This window comes from Trichosurus vulpecula, chromosome 4, assembly GCF_011100635.1.
Source record: "Trichosurus vulpecula isolate mTriVul1 chromosome 4, mTriVul1.pri, whole genome shotgun sequence".
NCBI classification, from domain to species: Eukaryota; Metazoa; Chordata; class Mammalia; order Diprotodontia; family Phalangeridae; genus Trichosurus; species Trichosurus vulpecula.
The window spans coordinates 428,247,215-428,264,248 of NC_050576.1; the positions used below are offsets into that span (position 1 = coordinate 428,247,215).

The following is a 17,034-nucleotide window of genomic DNA, read 5'->3' on the forward strand; positions in this document are numbered from 1 at the left end:
ACATGTTGTACATGAGCCTTTGTTCTAAAGTAGTTTTGCCCTTATCTATATTTATCTTCATTTGTTAAGAAAATAAAATGTTTGCTCACTAGTGTACTTTCTGGACTTTCATTTCCCTGCTTTGTGACATGGTGACCAATTTGAATTAATAAAACTTTCTTTAAGAAATGATGGTCATAAATGCCTTTGCTTTTGCATGCTTCCCATTTTTTTTAGTCAATGGCCTCTTTAATCTATTTTTGTTGGAGTTTCTTTAGTCATATATAATATTTTTCTATATCCTTATCATTTCTTCAACTTGCTATTCTCAGTTTTAGCTGTTTCTCTAAGTGAGAGATCTGACTACAAACCAAATATTATTTTAAAACAGGTTCCCATTCTGACAATTATTCCTTTCTGCTTTTTAAGATAAAATCAATATAATTTGAGGGTGATTTTAGGTGCTTATGATACACAGCACTTTCCTAATCTTGATCAAAGTATCCGGGGTGTAGAGGCAAAATACTTTGGAGTTGTCTACAAACTTTTGTCCACTTTTGCTTTTTGAACACAAACTATATATTCCAATATAGTTTTCCTTTTCCTGCTCTGTGTCTGTCATATTAAATGCATTGAATGTGAAGATACTCGTTGAATTCCTTTTTAGGATAGTTAAGTAATTCATAGACTGTTTCTACTTGTATAAGCTCTATAACATGTTTATACAAAAAGTGTTATTATCTTGAAGATGGTCTCATATACTTATGCTTATTATGCATATTGTAAGGCAAGATGACCTAGTTTCCCATTAAAAAAAAATGTCTTTGTTGACTTTGGGCACATGATAAAATGAATCGTGTCAACTTATTTATTAACTGTCCCGAAGAGAACCTGTAACCAGTCCTTCTAGTTAGTTGGGATTTCTCTGTGTCTTTTTGTTGCAACAATCCAGCTAGCAGCTGCTGTGGGGGTGAAAGACCAACACAAGCCCAAAAAGAATGCTGCCAGCACAGGTTCTTTCGATCTGCTTTACTAAGGAAAGTAACATTAAGGGGTTAACAATCTTACTTCAATCCAACATACAAATATCATTCACTTAGTTCAGGGGAAAAAGCCAGCACCCTGAACTTCAGAGCAAATACAAATTACAAACATACATTATAAACAGATCAAATACTATTCATAGTAACCAAGAAACCATCAACATTTGAGTTCAGGAGCCGGGGAGCTCATAACAACAGCTGGCCCAGAGTCACGCATCACTCCTCTTGTGGCTCAGAGCCCCAAGGAAGAACACTAGCCTCTGGGTTTATAATCTTGTTCAGGGTCAAAGGCAAGTCACACGTGCAGCTCACCCACATGACCTAAAAGCATCATAAAAATTTGACTTAAACCCACATGGTCTAAAAGCCTCTGATGTCACAAACATGTCACTCAAACCCATGTAAACTAGACTTTCCCTTGAGGCAAGGAGGTTATCAAGGACTCCTAATTTAATCAAGGAAACAAAGGCCAAACTCTTCAAGGGCACTTGATTGAATAAGTGTTAAAAGACTATCTTAATTACCAATACACTTTTGTTTTCACTTATAGAGAGAATGTCAATATTGGTGTGGCTTAATTTGTCCATAGGGCATCAACTCATTGGTACTTGAACTCATTGGTGCTTGAATATCAATGGCAAAATTAATGTTGCTAGATGGACTAAGGATCATGTGATTCATAATACCTACTGACTTGTTTTCTGCTACTCTACTACTGTTATTTTAGAAGCAGAAGTGAGTTACATAAGACTAAGGGAGGTATTGTATTTTTCATGCTACAGAATGGGGGAAAACATCCATCTAATAATGACTTGCTCAGGAGTCATGGTTGCATGATGACTGAAGCAATTTTAGAATGATAAAAAATTATTAGAGGTTTTGGTCTTTGAGTTTAACCTTTGAAAATCCTTTGAAAACCTTCAAACCGCAAGGAGATATTGAAGTATAACTTTTATAAATGAATCTTGCCTTAGATTAATGATGATGATGATAACCATTTTCCATATTATCCTTTTAGAGATTCATCTAATTTTTAGAAGAGAGATTCAATAATTTGAAATCTCTTCTACCTCATTAACCACTCTATTTTATTCCTTTTCTTATGTACTCAGTGTGTAATATTTTGAATTATATTTGTATGTATATGTGTCATATTCTCCCCTTTTCACTCTCACTAAAAAGTAAGTTTGATGAGTTGTGTTTTATGAAAAAAAATTCTTCTCATTCAATGACAAGCATCAATTTACAAATACACTAAACACTTAAAAACATATTTAATTGTGATACTGTACACTTTATTATTTTCAAATTTATTCTCATTTTTACTAATGTGAATTAAAAGTCCTATAAAAGAGTAACAATAAGAAGCATGTACCAAAGACAAGATGTTAAATATGAAGAAAATTCTAAGCACATTTGAGGTTCTCTCTATCTCACTAACTGTTCAACTGTTTATTACACTAAATCAGATTGATTTAATAAATCAAGTACAGCCTGAGTTTCCACTTGTGACTCATATCCTTATCATTCTCTTCCTTCCCTTTCACAAAGATTACATCTGCAGCCTGAAATACACTGCACCAACCAACCTCAGTTTGCAAAAATGCAACTCAAACATTGTTATCCAAATCAATCATTATGTCTCACTATTATGTTAGTTAATTCCTCAGGCCAGCACATGTTAGCCTCTGGTTCTGCTCTGCTGTTGACTCAGTCTTTCATCCAGATTAATTTCCTCCCTACCCCAGCATGGTCTAACCCAGAGATATGGAACAGTTCCTATTTCTCTCACCTCTACTCTCACTGTGATTACATCAGTTTGCTTTGCTCCCAATAATATTATTTTTCCTAACACTAGTGTTTTTTAATAAGCAAAAAAAAAAGACTACATAAACTATGTCCATACCACACAATGCCTAATCCTCAATAGCTTTCTCAGCAATTTTCAAACTTACAGTTTCTTAAGAGAGATTTCTTAATGAGTCACCCGTTTTCCTTTTAAGTATCATAACATTTTGAAATACACAAAATGTATTTTTATAATGTAAAAAACAATACTCAGTATTTTCTTGCAGGGGATGACAGTAGCAATGCCTTTGTTTTACACATTTCATTGCTGAGTTGTATATAAATTTTCTGAATGTACTTGAAAGTGGCAAAAAATGGCCCATTATACAACTTAACAAATTAAAAATGAGATAATAAAGCTGAATAAGGAACATATTTGAAGCAAGTATGTGTTTCAAAATGGCTAAGTTTAATTGCTGATAGGACCATAGAAGTATCTCATGAAAAAAGTTTCATTATCTTTGTAGCGTGAACATTTTATGAAATCAAAGTAATCAGACTTTAATACATTTAAACTTTATAAAATTCACTAAAACCTGGGGATACACAAGGCACAACATCTGGCAATAACTTCCATCTTTACATAACTTAATACTATGTGTATTGGAACAGCTTTTAATATAAGAAAGAGAAAATAATAATCCAATGATAACCCAGTAAAGTGAGTTCACAAATTGCAAATAAAATAGTCTCTTCATGCAGGAGAAAAGTACTTTTCTGACTCATTTCCACTGAAATGTCACTCTAAGCACATCCCCTGTTTCTCAGCAATAAGGGCATCACTCTTTTTCTTACTAAGAACTTAACTACAGATCACATCATTATGAAATCTCCGCACCTGACCTTTACTTGTAAGAATTCAAAGTTTATTAGTAAGTTCCAGATAGATCCTGTCTTAACATGAGAGACAAGAAGACTGTTGGCGCCACTAGACTATATTTAACTATACCAATAAGAAAGACATGAAGACATGCTACAAGTGACATGCAGTACATAAACAGAGGCTTACAATTTGTCAAAATAGTGGGGTTAAGAATGTTGTCTCAAAGGGGCTATTTTGTTTGTTCCAAGCCAACAGCACCTAAGAAGGTATTACATTTCTACATCAGTAGTTCAACTTACTCGCATTTGATGAAACATTAAAAACTTGAATTTAAAAACAAGAAAGAAAGCATGTGGGTAAAATAGCCATGTCCTTTGGACCCACAAAATTCACAAGAGAAAGGAAAAACACAGGATCTCAAAGCTAGACTAACTAGCTAATCTCAGAGTTCTACTGCTTCTCAAAGTGTGGTTTAAGTACCACTTGAGTGTCCTCAAGATGTTGCATGGTATATATCAAGTCAAAACTATTTTTATAATGATATTAGGAATTTTTGCCTATTAAAATATTCCTCCCTTATCCAATTACATATCTGTGTGAGACTGGATTTTTCTTCATCTCTTTGAACCAAAACAACATATTGCACAGATTGAATGCATGACTAGATATGAAAATCTAGCTGTCCATTAAGCAAAACATTAAAAAGACCTCTAAAATGTATGTAATATAATGCCACATTATTATTTTTGGTTTTGGAAAATGCACCAAATTTTTACCCCCAAAAGTTATTTATCTTACCATATGATTTTATTATTGTTATTTTAAATGATTTAATAAATACTTTAAAATTTATACAACTTAATTTCCAATGTGGTAAATAATGAAAGATGTAACCCACATAGATAAAACCTTTTTGGGGCCCTCAATAATTTTTAAGAGGATAAGGGACACTGAGACCAAAAAAGTTTAAGACCTAATCTAGCTCAATGCATACCTGAAGCAGATCACTATAAAATCTTAAAATTAGACTTTCATCATTCTAGTGGTGTATTGGTAATTAAGGTGGGACTTTGTTTTACTGTTTTCTCTTTTAGAAATGCTAAAGTAATCAAATGCCTTTGATTAAGACTTACTAGGGCAAAGCCCCAGGCCCACACCCTTTTGCTGATGAGATTCTAAGCCCCAGGCTCACACCACTTTGCTGACTAGGTGTGAATCCTTCAAGCCCTGAAGAGAGTATAAAAACTCAAAGGTTAGCATTTTTTTTCTGGGATTTTCAGTCACGGGAAGAGTGGCGTGGGAGTCTGGGCAAGCCATCACAACTGCCCCCCCGCCCCTCCCCCAGGCCCTGCCAACCCAGACTCATTGGTTCTTTGGTAACTATGAATTGTGATTTGATCTGTTTACATTTGTGTATGTTTGTAAATTGTTTGTATTTGCTCTGAAGCTCAGGTTGCTGACTTTTCCTCCAGAACTAAGTGAGTGTATATATGTGTGTGTGTGTGTGTGTGTGTGTGTGTGTGTGTGTATACATATATAGATGTTTGATTACAATAAGATTGTTAGCCTCTTAAGGTTGCTTTCCTTAGTAAAGCAGATCAAAGACCATGTGTTAGGGGCCTTCTGTGTGCTGGTTGTTGTTGGTTTTACACAGCCACAGTAGCTGCTAGCAAGATTATTGCTACAAGTGGATAGAAGGCTGGAGCTAGGGGCTGGAAAATCTGGATTCAAATCCTGCCCCTAACGCTTATTAGCTGGGCTTGACAAGGCACATCAGCTCTCTAAGACTTTATTTTTTCCTCTGTAAAATACCTAAAGTACCTATCTCATATGTTGTGAGGCTCAAATGAGATTGTGTATTTAAAATACTTTGCAAACTTTAAAACACTATATAATATTTGTTCTGTTAATTGTTATGGTGAATCTGGTGAGAAATCTCTAAGAGGCAACACCTGAGTAATGGCTTGTAACTTTGGAGTCATCTTTCACTGCTACTTCTCTTTTGCCTTGCACATCTTTGCCAAGACTTGTCCACTCAAACACAATATCTCTTATTTCTCTTCCCTCTTCCACTCCTATCGCAACCATCTAAATAAGGCTTTTGGATCTTTTCACCTAGATTATCATAATACCTTCCAAAGGAGTTTCACTGTCTCCAGCCTTTCTTCCCTTGATAAAAAATTCTTAAATATTTCTTTGATGATGGCTGTCCTCAAACCAGAACCATTCAGTGGCTCCAAGTATACTTGTCACAGATATTCCCTTTCCTTTATAATTTTGGAGTAGACAATGACTACAGGCAAGGAGATGGGAGACTACAAGAGGTAATACATGATTCATCGGCAGAAGACACAAAATGTGAAGGATTCACACAGTGAAAAAGTTCCTGAAAGCAATGAGTTTGCAAAAATTGCATACAGGCCAAGACTTTAAACATCCAACATAACCTTCAGTGATTCACAATGCTTTCTGGATGATCTTTTAAAGTAGGTTCTGCTGGCCTTTTTCATTTTCAGTTTTTGCCTTCATCTATTTGATGCATAGTTACCATGAATACCTTAGACCCTCCTAATTCTGTCTTATCTTTGGGCCTCAGGAGTTGACTAGATCACCTGCTGTTAATTATTTAAAGCACACACTTAACTTTTGGTCATAGAGACCCTGAACAAAGATAAGCCTACTTCATTAGGTCTGAGTTTTGGGTGAATTCTAAAAAAGTCAGAATTGAGAGAGAAATTGTGGTTTTTCAGATTTGACAGATCATTTATTCTCAGATTTGAAGGACTCTTTATTCCAGTGTAGACTGTTGTTTTCAACCTGGGCTCATCACTGTGGACAATGACCCTGAGAACAGTATCAATGTAGGTCATTGCTAAGGGTTTATTTATAGATCCTTGCTGTGTGTTTGTTCATGTTTAAAAGTGTCTTTTTTTCTAAATTATTGGTCTCACTTGAATCTCTCTACAATCTGACCTTGCATTTGGGACTAGTGAGCACCTGGTCTAAGATAATAACTAAATACAGTACAATTCATACACAAATTTTGGGTGAGGGAGAGGCAGTCTGTGGTTAAGGACTGCATTTCCAGCTCTCCCTTCTGTCCCCACTTTCCTAGGTATAGTACAATAATTCTTTTCAGAGAGAAGCAATTTGCCAATTGAAAGGCAAAACTAGCTATTATTTACTTAAAATCCAATCCTGTACAGCTTTCACTAGATTTTTTTTTTTGCAAAGGAAAGAGCCTTCAGCTTGGAATTCAAATTGCTAATCTTTGAATAATGTCTCTGTCCTCTACTGTCTGTAAGACTTTGGGTAGTTCAGTTAACCTACCTGGCCCTCAGTCTATATGTATATGTATGTGAGATATATATATATATACACATATATATATATACACACACATGTTTATACATGTATATGTACACATAAATATAATGTATACATGTGTGTGCATATGTGTATGTGTATATGTATATATGAATATGTGTATATGTGTGTGTATAGGGGTCTAGACTACATATCTAAGCTTCTTCTCATTCTAAATCTTGTAGATTTAGAGGCAATCTGACCGACAATCCAAAATCTTTACCATTTTGGAGCTATCATTATGTTAGGACCAAGAGATTCAGAACTGGAGGTAAAGGACAGAATATTTGCCCTTTAATATTTTGATTAGCAGGCATAAGACAGATTCTCATCCACATGTTCAAATGATCTTGCTTTACTCATGTCAAAAGAAAAATACATGTATTGGGCACATCTTACATGCAAGGTGACATTCTAGGCATAGAAGAAGGGTACAAAGATCACTGGCATGTTCCTTTTCCTTGAGGATGACAGATAAAATGTATACTGGCAAAAGATGAAGAAAATAGGTCTTATAAGATTATATAAAGACAGGTTCTGAGAGTAGGGAGTAGGGAGAGATGACTTCTGACTCTTGTGAGCAGACCTTTAGGCTTCAAGAAAAACATGACAGCACTTGCTGCCACAGGATGAATTTCAGTACATGTTGATAAGCTGGGGGTGAGGAAGAAAGGTCAATTGAGAAAGAAGGAATGTCATCAGCAAAGGCACAGACTCCCGTCTGTGGATGGGCAGAGAATGATTTCCTTTAATTCAAATGGAATTGGAGGCACCATCTCATCATGGACACATAATTGGAACAGTCGGGAAGTAAAAGCTAGGGGTGAATGGGCACATATGTGGTTAGACACTTATAAATAGTATATATCCCAAGGATTGGTGCTAGCATGACATTGTGGAGAATTATCTATAAGAAGCAATGCCATTATATTTCTAAGCCTGAAGATCATACTTTTCCAAGTGGTGAAAAGGCAGAGCCAACAGGATCATAGGATCATTAATTTAGAGCTGGAAGGAACTTCAGCAATCATCTAGTCCAACCCCTTCATAGAAACAAATGAAGAAACTGAGGTCTAGAGAAGTTTTAGGGGGATGATACTAGGGGATTATAGAGCCAAGAATCAAACCAACAGTCTCCATCTGTGAATTTAATGTTTCTTCAACTATTCCATACCATCTCCCATTTGCCTTTTTTTTAATTAAAGAGGTGACTGTGTGGAAATTCTGGTAGAAAAAAAGCAGAAGATAGGAACAAGGGAACAAACAGAGAGACATGGGTTGGCGTTGTTAAGCAGGACCACTTCTTCATCAGGAACTGGGGAAAGAAAAGCGAATGAGGGGCCATGTCAAAGGACTACAAGAGGAAGAGGAGTGAAGAGAAAGCAAAAAGTGAATAGTTTCTATTTTCTTAGTAGAATATAAGTGAGATCCTCAACTACCAAGAGTAAAGAGTGGCTCTTATTTTCTTAGTAAAGTATAGGGGGATGTCCTCAACCACTGGGAAGAGAATTTTAGGAGTCTTGAGAAAGTTGAAAATAGCTCCTGTGGAGAACATGATGAGGAAAAATTGGGAAGGAATAAAAGTACTGTTTTCCTATATAATGAGGGGACAGTTGAGAATAAGTAAGTAAACAAACAAATGACTGAATGAGTAAGTAAAAAACAAATAGATGAGTATATCAATGAATAGAGAGGTTAAATAAATAAAATGGAAGCTTAAAATAATGAATACTTGTATACATACATACATTCATACATACAAACATACAGTTTGTAATGGCCCTGATCATCACAGGTGCCTGACTTTCACCAGCTTCCTTCAGCAGAATCAGGGTGGGTAGGAATGGGGGAGATGGAAGGTGAGCGCTATCAAGGATTAGAGTTCATCGAGGGATAAGTAGCCATCAGATAAGGGAGCAAGAGATTCCAGGGCAGAGGATGCTGTGAAATTGGACTGGTTAGATTAAGGGTAGAAATGGAGGAAAGAACAAAAACAAATAAGATCTTTGGCCTTGACTTAAAAAAAAAAACAAAATAAAATTGTTCTCAGCCTCTTAGAAATTAGCTGTTGCATAAAAAAATACCATAGGTCACTAATTGCTAAAGGGTTTTAAAAGATCTTTTAACCTTTCAAAAAAACTATCAGAAAGGATGGACCCTGAAAGAAAAGAACTTAGTAAAGGTTTGGTCAGAGCCCAACCATAATGATTTTCATAACAGCAAAAGTAATTTGTGAATAAGAGAATTGTTCTAGACTTGGGAAAGGTTTAGATGCCAATAGTTGTTGGTTTTGTGTGTGTGTGTGTGTGTGTGTGTGTGTGTGTGTGTGTAATGCTAAGACTAACTTCCAAGATTTATTTGAACAATGTGATTCACATACCTATGATCCCTTATCAAACAAGTGTTCGTAAATCTGGGGTACTTTTAATTACATTCACAGTTATGGAATGTAGGGCCTTGTATAATTGAAATTTTTGCTATATAAGAAAAAAAGTGATAAAGTAGGTAAAATGAACATTCACCACTACATGGTCCTGTTTTCTCTTTGCAAATTCCTCCTGCAACTGATGCTACACACAGAACACAGGAGATCCCATCCAGCAGGATGATTCATTGTTATGATTCTCAAATGCATGCAACTCTGTGGCCCTCAATGGAAAACCATTCGGCAATTTCCAAAGAAATAAGTCCCTCCCCCACCCCCCACCCCCATTTTAGTATGAAAACCAAACTGAGTTTGTCCTGAGATGTGAAAAAAATTCTCTCTCAGCTGCATGGTCTACAAGCCTTAAGAAAATGAAAGGTTCCTTCAGAGGAAGGGATATGACTTCTTGATTCAAGGGCTCTCCCCAGGAGTATCCAGCTGGCAGCAGGGCCTTGTCTCACCACACCTGGCAGCTCCGAATCACTTCCTTCAGGGCTCTCGTCCTTCAAGGTCAAAGACAGGAGAAAAAGTCTGTTTCCTGCTTCTTGAGACACGAACGCCTCTAGGTTCTTTGCAAAGACATAGAATGGGGGGCTCATCTTGCCTGAGGAGCACTCTAGTAGCGATTGTAGGCTTGCAGATATCATTGGCTACCGTGCTAGGCTCCAGAGAGACCACGGTACCCATTTTTCCATATTGAGTCACCACCACAAAGATGTAACTGCTGAAAACTGTGCAGACAACAAACCACTTCAACCTTCTGTTTTGAGGTCACAATCGATCTGGCTTCCATGGTAGGCTTGTTTAAGTGACGGCTCTCCATGGCACACCCATGTGTGGAGCAGAGCACCAGCCACATTTCCTCGATGCCAATAGTTTCTAATACTGCATTGGCTGCTTTGCCTTTTACATTTTGAGGCTAAAGATAGTATTCTGTACCACTATTGCATCTGCTGCAACATCATCTGATTGGAAAGATGACCAGTTCCAGGGTGTCCTCCACTTTGGTATCCATAAAACATCACACTTGGATAATAAATTTTTGCTTTTCTGAAGAGTATCTTGATGACAATCATCACACAGAGACACTCAAGCACCATACACAGATACTTATTTAAGTTTGATTCCAGATGACACACTTTAAAAAGGATATTTATAAACTGGAGACCATCCAGAAGAGGGCAGCCAAGATGGTCAAAAGCCTTGGTTTCATGACAAAGGAAGATCAACTGAACCAATTGGTGAGGCTTCATCTAGAAATGAGAAGACTTACAGGATACTTGTTGACTGCCAACTTATTTGCAGTGCTGCCCCATGCCAAGAGGAAGGAACCAGGAGCCCCGTGATTAAATCTAAAAGGGGAAAATCTAGATTTGGTATAAGAGTGGGAGTGGAGGAAGGGGCTTCCTAAAGAGCTATTTAAAATTGAAAGGAACTTCCTCAGATGATAGTGAGTTCACCTCTCCCTGGAGATCTATGAGCAAAAGCTAAGTGGCCCCTTCTTAAGTATGTTGTTTAAAGAATTCTTCTTCAGCCCTGGGTTAGATTAGACACCCTGAGGTCCCTTCTAATCCTGAGATTCTGTAATTCAAACATGAAACATGATTCTTAAGCATAGACACGCATGTATGTTTGCCCCCACCCCCAGCCATTCATACCTATATTTTGTTTCTTCAACATGCCAATTCCTTCTCCATGACAAGACAGACAAGACAGTGCCTCCCATCCCATGTGAATGAAACTGGTTCCATTTAAACAAGAAAGAAAGAAAAGGCTTTCATATTATCAAAGACTTTAAAATATTCCTCCTTCATTCAATTTAAGTGATGCATACACATGAAATGATGAAAATAAATGTGAACACTTACCAAAAATAAAGGGGGAGAATAAGACTGTCATTGCGTATTGCCTATAGAACCACGACTTTCCTTTTCATTTGGTCTGTAAATAAATGCCTCCTTTGCACTAACTTTGCCAGACCTACTACTGACTGGCTCAATGTCTCCCCTGTGGTAGACCATGATATCAAAGGCACCAACATGAGAAGCTCTACCCAAGCAGTTTTGCTCTCAAGCTGAGCTCACTAGTCCTCTCTCTCCTAAGTGCTATTTAATCCCAGCTGTTTTGTTCTCTCTGCTGTTCCCCCTACTCTTCCACCTCCAGGTTCATTCAAAAGCCATCCCCCAAAGACACCCAACTCCATCCTGCTGAGTTTCCTTGGCAACCCTCAAAGGTAAGATTTCACCCAGCTTCAGAATCTAATTCACTCACAGTCCTCAATTAGTTTAGTTAAAGTTAAGTCATTTATGTGCAAACACTCTTTTGAACTATGTATAGCAATTGTTTCACTCTCAAATTGACATTAAATGCCCTCGTGGGCTGTATCCTATGTACATCTTGAAGCCTAATTGCAAGAACCAGTACACCACAACCACAAAAAGGGGATTGGAGTTTGGAATTATTTCAACAGGGTGTCATATTTTGTTAAATATTTTTGACAGTCAAATTGTCCCTGTCCTCTGGGTACTGTCAACCTCAAAAACTGATTGTTGGGGGCAACTGGATGGCGCAGTGAGTACAGCACTTGCCCTGGAGTCGGGAGGACCTGAGTTCAAATCTGGCCTCAGACACTTGACACACTTGCTAGCTGTGTGACCTTGGGCAACTTAACCCCAATTGCCCTGCCTTCCCCCCTGCAAAAACAAAAAACAAAAACAATTGTTGCTGAGTATTCATTGGCAGACCTGACCTTTGGCATCTACAAAAGCCTGACAAGGTTTGTTGAAGAGACATGAGGCACAAGAATTTCCAGCTTTCTGACTTCATATCCTTAGATCAGAATATTTGCATTCTCACTTGTTGGGCAAAATGCTTCCCATTCCATGATATTTACAAAGTTCAGCACAATAGAGCAGGCTTTGATTATTTTATGTGAAAATAAATCATCTTGTGGAAAGGCCCAGATTCCCAGGCACACAACTAGGAAGCCCCTTCCAGAAGTCAAGCTATCAGCCTTCTTTGGGAAAGCATGGCGCTATAGCAGGCTGCCTCCCCTAGGGCCAAGACTCGAGAAAGCCATCCAGCACTTCGGGCTTGAAAGGGGCCGTTTTACTTCATGAATCGTGCTGATATTTTGCTTTTCACCTCATCCCTGGACTATTGAAATGCCTTCCTGCCTCATATCCTTTTGCTCTCTAGTCCATCCTTCACTCAGTTATAAGTGACTTTCCTAAGACACATATCACATCGTGTCACACATACACACACATACGTGTGCATGCCCCACTCCATTCAATAAACTCCAGTGGCTCCCTATGAGGATCGCATATTAAATCATGTGTGTGACTTTTAAAGACTTTCATAAACCACTCCTCCTCCAGGCTTCTTACCCCTTATTTCCCTCCTAAAATGGCTCTATGCTGTTCCTGGTACATGGCGCTCTATCTCCTGATTGCATGAATTCTCACTGATTTTCCCATATCCCTGGAATTCTCTTCCTCTTTATCTCTACTTTCTGGTTTTCCTGGCTTCCTTCAAGACTTAATAAAAATCTCCTGTAAGAAGCAATTCCTTAGCATCCTTAATGCTAGTGCCTTCCCTCGGAGACTATCTCCAAACATATCTTGTTGGCACATAGTTTTTTCATGTTGTTCCCCCAATTAAACCATGAACTCTTTGAGAACAGGAGCTGTTTTTGTCTTTCTTTGTCTCTCCAGTGCTTAGCACAGTGGCTAGCACATGGTAGGCATATAATCAATTGAGAAACATCTATTAAGTATCTCCCAGGTGCCCAGCATTGTGTCAAGCCCTAGGGATCCAAATAACTGTTCCTGCCCTCAAGGACCTTGCTTAACATTTGCTGATTTGCTTATTTCGCTTGGTTTCCTCATCACCAAGCTCTGCCCTTAGAATATATTTAGTGAACATTCTAGGAAAGACATGGACAAATAGGAAAGTTAATATGAATGGGGTGATGCAAAGCCTAGGGACCATGCATAAAGTAGTCCACCGAAGCAAGTAGGGCTATTTAGACTGAAGAAGTAGAAGGAAGGGGGGTATAACACCATCTTCAAATCTGAAAGGCTGCCAAGAGGAAAAGGGCTTGAATCCATTTTGCTTAGCCTTAGAAAGCAGAACCAGGAATATAGGTGAAAGTTGTAGAGGGGAAGTGTTCGTTTCAATATAAGGATCCATTTCCTAACAACTAGTTGTCCATAATAAAAATGGGCTCCCTTAAGAGGTTGTGTCGATGCTACCTCACTGGAGATCTTCAAAAAGAGCTTTCGTGATCACTTTTTAGGCACGTGGTAGAAGGCATTCTTAGTTAGTTACCAGTTGGACTAAATGGCCTCAGAGATTCCTTCCAGCTCTCATATTCTTTGATTCTTACTCCCAAAGCAGGAAGCAGACATCATGAACTGTTAACCACTAAGAAGGTTTCTGACTCTTATTTCATAAAATATCATAATTAAAAGTTTAAAACCATTTTTGAGATGATCAAAAGTAACTAAATGCATATATTCTTGTACTGGTTTAGCCACTCTGAAAAGCAAATTGAATTAGATTTTTACACCAAGCATTAGTAACTCAGGCTGAATTAAACCAACGGATTATTATAGTACATTTTGTTATGAGTATAAAATCTGCAATATACATGCAATTGTAATATTGTCATAAATCATACTTATACCATGATGAATATAATTGCAGTTCAAGACTTAATTCAGTATCAAATGCTTATTCTTATGACCATGAACATTTGTAATAAAGCTCAATTTGCCTCTGGAAATAGAGTGGGGAATGGGACCAGTTCACAGTCATGTTTTGGGCAGAATTTGAGTCAGCCAATAAAGATCTGAAACTTCCGAGTCAAACTTGCCTCTTCACTCTCTTTTGTTCCCATTTCCTTTTAGTTGCCCAGTGCTGTCATTTCTATCTCCACACCTGCTGTTGCATTTGTCCCTTTGTCTCCGGTGGTAGGGCCACTGCTGTAGCTTGGTCCTCTCTAACCTGAGATCCTGCAGCAGCCTCTTAATTGATCTCCCTCTTTGCAGCTCTTCCCTTCCTAATCCTTCCTCCATGCAAATAACAAGGGTATATTCCTCCAGCAGAGGCCTGACAACATCGTTTCACTCTTCAAGGAGCTATAGCGACTCCCTCTTCCCCTTCGGATATGATATACAAGCTCCTCTTTACGGTATTTCAAACTTTCACAAATTCTCTATTACTACCCATCAGGTACTCTTTCTTCTAGCCAAACTGGCCTGCTGGCTGTCCCTTGTGCACAACATTCCATGTCCCCTTACTAGGCCTTTCCTGGGGTGTCACATGCCTAGAGTGCTTTCTCTCTTTACCTTGACCTTTTGGAATCTTTAACTTCCGTCAAGCCTCACCTCAGGTTACAAGAGGCTTTTCCTCATTTCCACTCACAGTTGTTAGTCCCTTCCCATATGAGGCTATATTTAATTAATATAAATTTTGTTTCTATAGATCTGTATATGGGATCTGTATGTAGCAAGTTCTGTGTGGGCAGGGACAGCTTTGGTTTGAGTTTTGGATCCATAACCACTTGTCAAATCGAATTGTATTAGATTTTGGAAAATGAGAGCCATTATTTATGGGAAGAAATCCTACAATGTATTCCTCTTCTTTTCCAAAAGAAAGAAATATATTACAGGGGAAAACCTCCCTCCCTGCCTGCCCTTACACACACACACACACACACACACACACACACACACACACATTTTTCCATGGAGGTAACCTGCCAATCTAAATTGGCCATGGAGGTAACCTCATATCTATGTGGAGCCTAAGGAGAAGTTTGAGGAAAGCAGGGCTTAGATTTCTACTTTTTACCCATTGCCACTGATTTGATTAAGGTTTCCGTCTATTTTTTTTTCCTCTTTCACACTAATGGACTTAAAATCCTCGTGATTCCTCTGGGTTCCTAATGACTCAACATGGAAATACGTATGATAGAGGACCCTCTCTCAGTGAACTATAAACTCCTTGAAAGTAGGGGCCATAATGAACATGACTTTCTACCTCCTCCAGCACATTGTGGGAGAGTAGTCACTTAACAAATATTTATTAGATGAGTAAAATCATGAAAATGCCATTTAAATGTCATTCATTAGAAAATACCCTTTGCACAAAAAAAAAGACACAAAGTATATACAGCAAGAATTATTCCCCTCATTTAATGAATGAAGAAAGTGAGGCTCGGAGAAATTGCAGTTTGTTTAAAAAAAGTGTCAGTCAAGAGTTAAACTCTGGGCTTCTAGCTTCAAGTCCAATGTTCTTTCTCCAGTACTGATTCTAAGACAACAATGTGACAACAAACTGGGTAGTATAGTGACAGTCACTGTTTCCTATTTTTATTAAAGACTGAGGGCCCATCCAAAGCCAGCCCCAGATACTTTCTAGCTATGTGATGCTGGACAAGTCATTTAACCTCTGTTCACCTTAATCCACTGGAGAAGGAAATGGCAAACCACTCCAGTATCTTTGCCAAGAAATCCCCACGGAGAGTATGGTGCACAGAGTCACAAATAGTCAGACACGAATCACTGGCTAAAGAATAACAAGAACCCATCCAGAGGAGCAAATGAGAACTCAGATGCACTTCAAGTAAACGAGTATTTATAAAGGGCCTACTATATACCAACTCTGTTCTAATCTCTGTGTATACAAAAACGAAGAAGTTTCAGTCCTCAAGAAACTTACCTTCTTTGGGAGAATCCATAGGTACAAAGAGAAGCAAATGTAGAAACCATTCAAAGCAGAACCAAAGCAATAGAGGGTAATACAAGCAACTATGGGCCTCAGGAAAGGCCTCCTTTAGTGAGCTAGGCTTTGTAGGAAGGTAGAGACTCTATAAGGTGGAAGTGAAGAGAGCCTGCAGAGTAGGCAGACACAAAGAGTTAAGAGAGAGCTGCCATGTGTAAGTATCACAAGTAGGCCAAGTTGACTGGAATGTAGATGGCCTAAAGGCAGGTCATACGGCGTGTGTAAAAATCCTTTTCAGTAGTCAGTCTACATGCTTTCATAATCTTATTCAATCTCAAAGTCCCCAAGATCCAGTGTGGTACAGTAAATAAGCTACTCAGCTTCAAGTCAGAAATAACTTGGTTCTATTCCTACTTCAGATACTTAACTAGATGTGTGATCCTGGGCAAGTCATTTAACTGCTCTGGTTCAGGTTCCTCATGTGTAAAATTAAAGGATTGGACCCCATAACCTCTACCCTTCCAGTGCTAGCCCTATGATTCCATGAACCCTATGAAGAAACCTGCACAAGGATTTCCACTTCTAAACAAAATGAATTCTCAGAAAGTTCATCTAAAAATGTAGAGCCCCAAAGCAAAATCCTAACTGCAAGTGTACCAAACTTCAGAGCACTCCAAATGCCCCATTGCCTTCTGCTCAGACACCTATGAAAATGAGCACACCAACCACATGTGTGTAGTGATCAAATGATGAGAAATGAGATTGGCCCCTAGTTGTTTAAATTGCATTTTATTTTATCTGTTAGGATTCTCAAACTC

The 17,034-nt window shown here is 38.1% G+C and overlaps 1 pseudogene; it reads right to left on the reverse strand.

The window, feature by feature from the left end:
• Positions 1-9,941: 9,941 nt before the first annotated feature.
• Positions 9,942-10,307, reverse strand: LOC118845598 (annotated as a pseudogene).
• Positions 10,308-17,034: the final 6,727 nt, after the last annotated feature.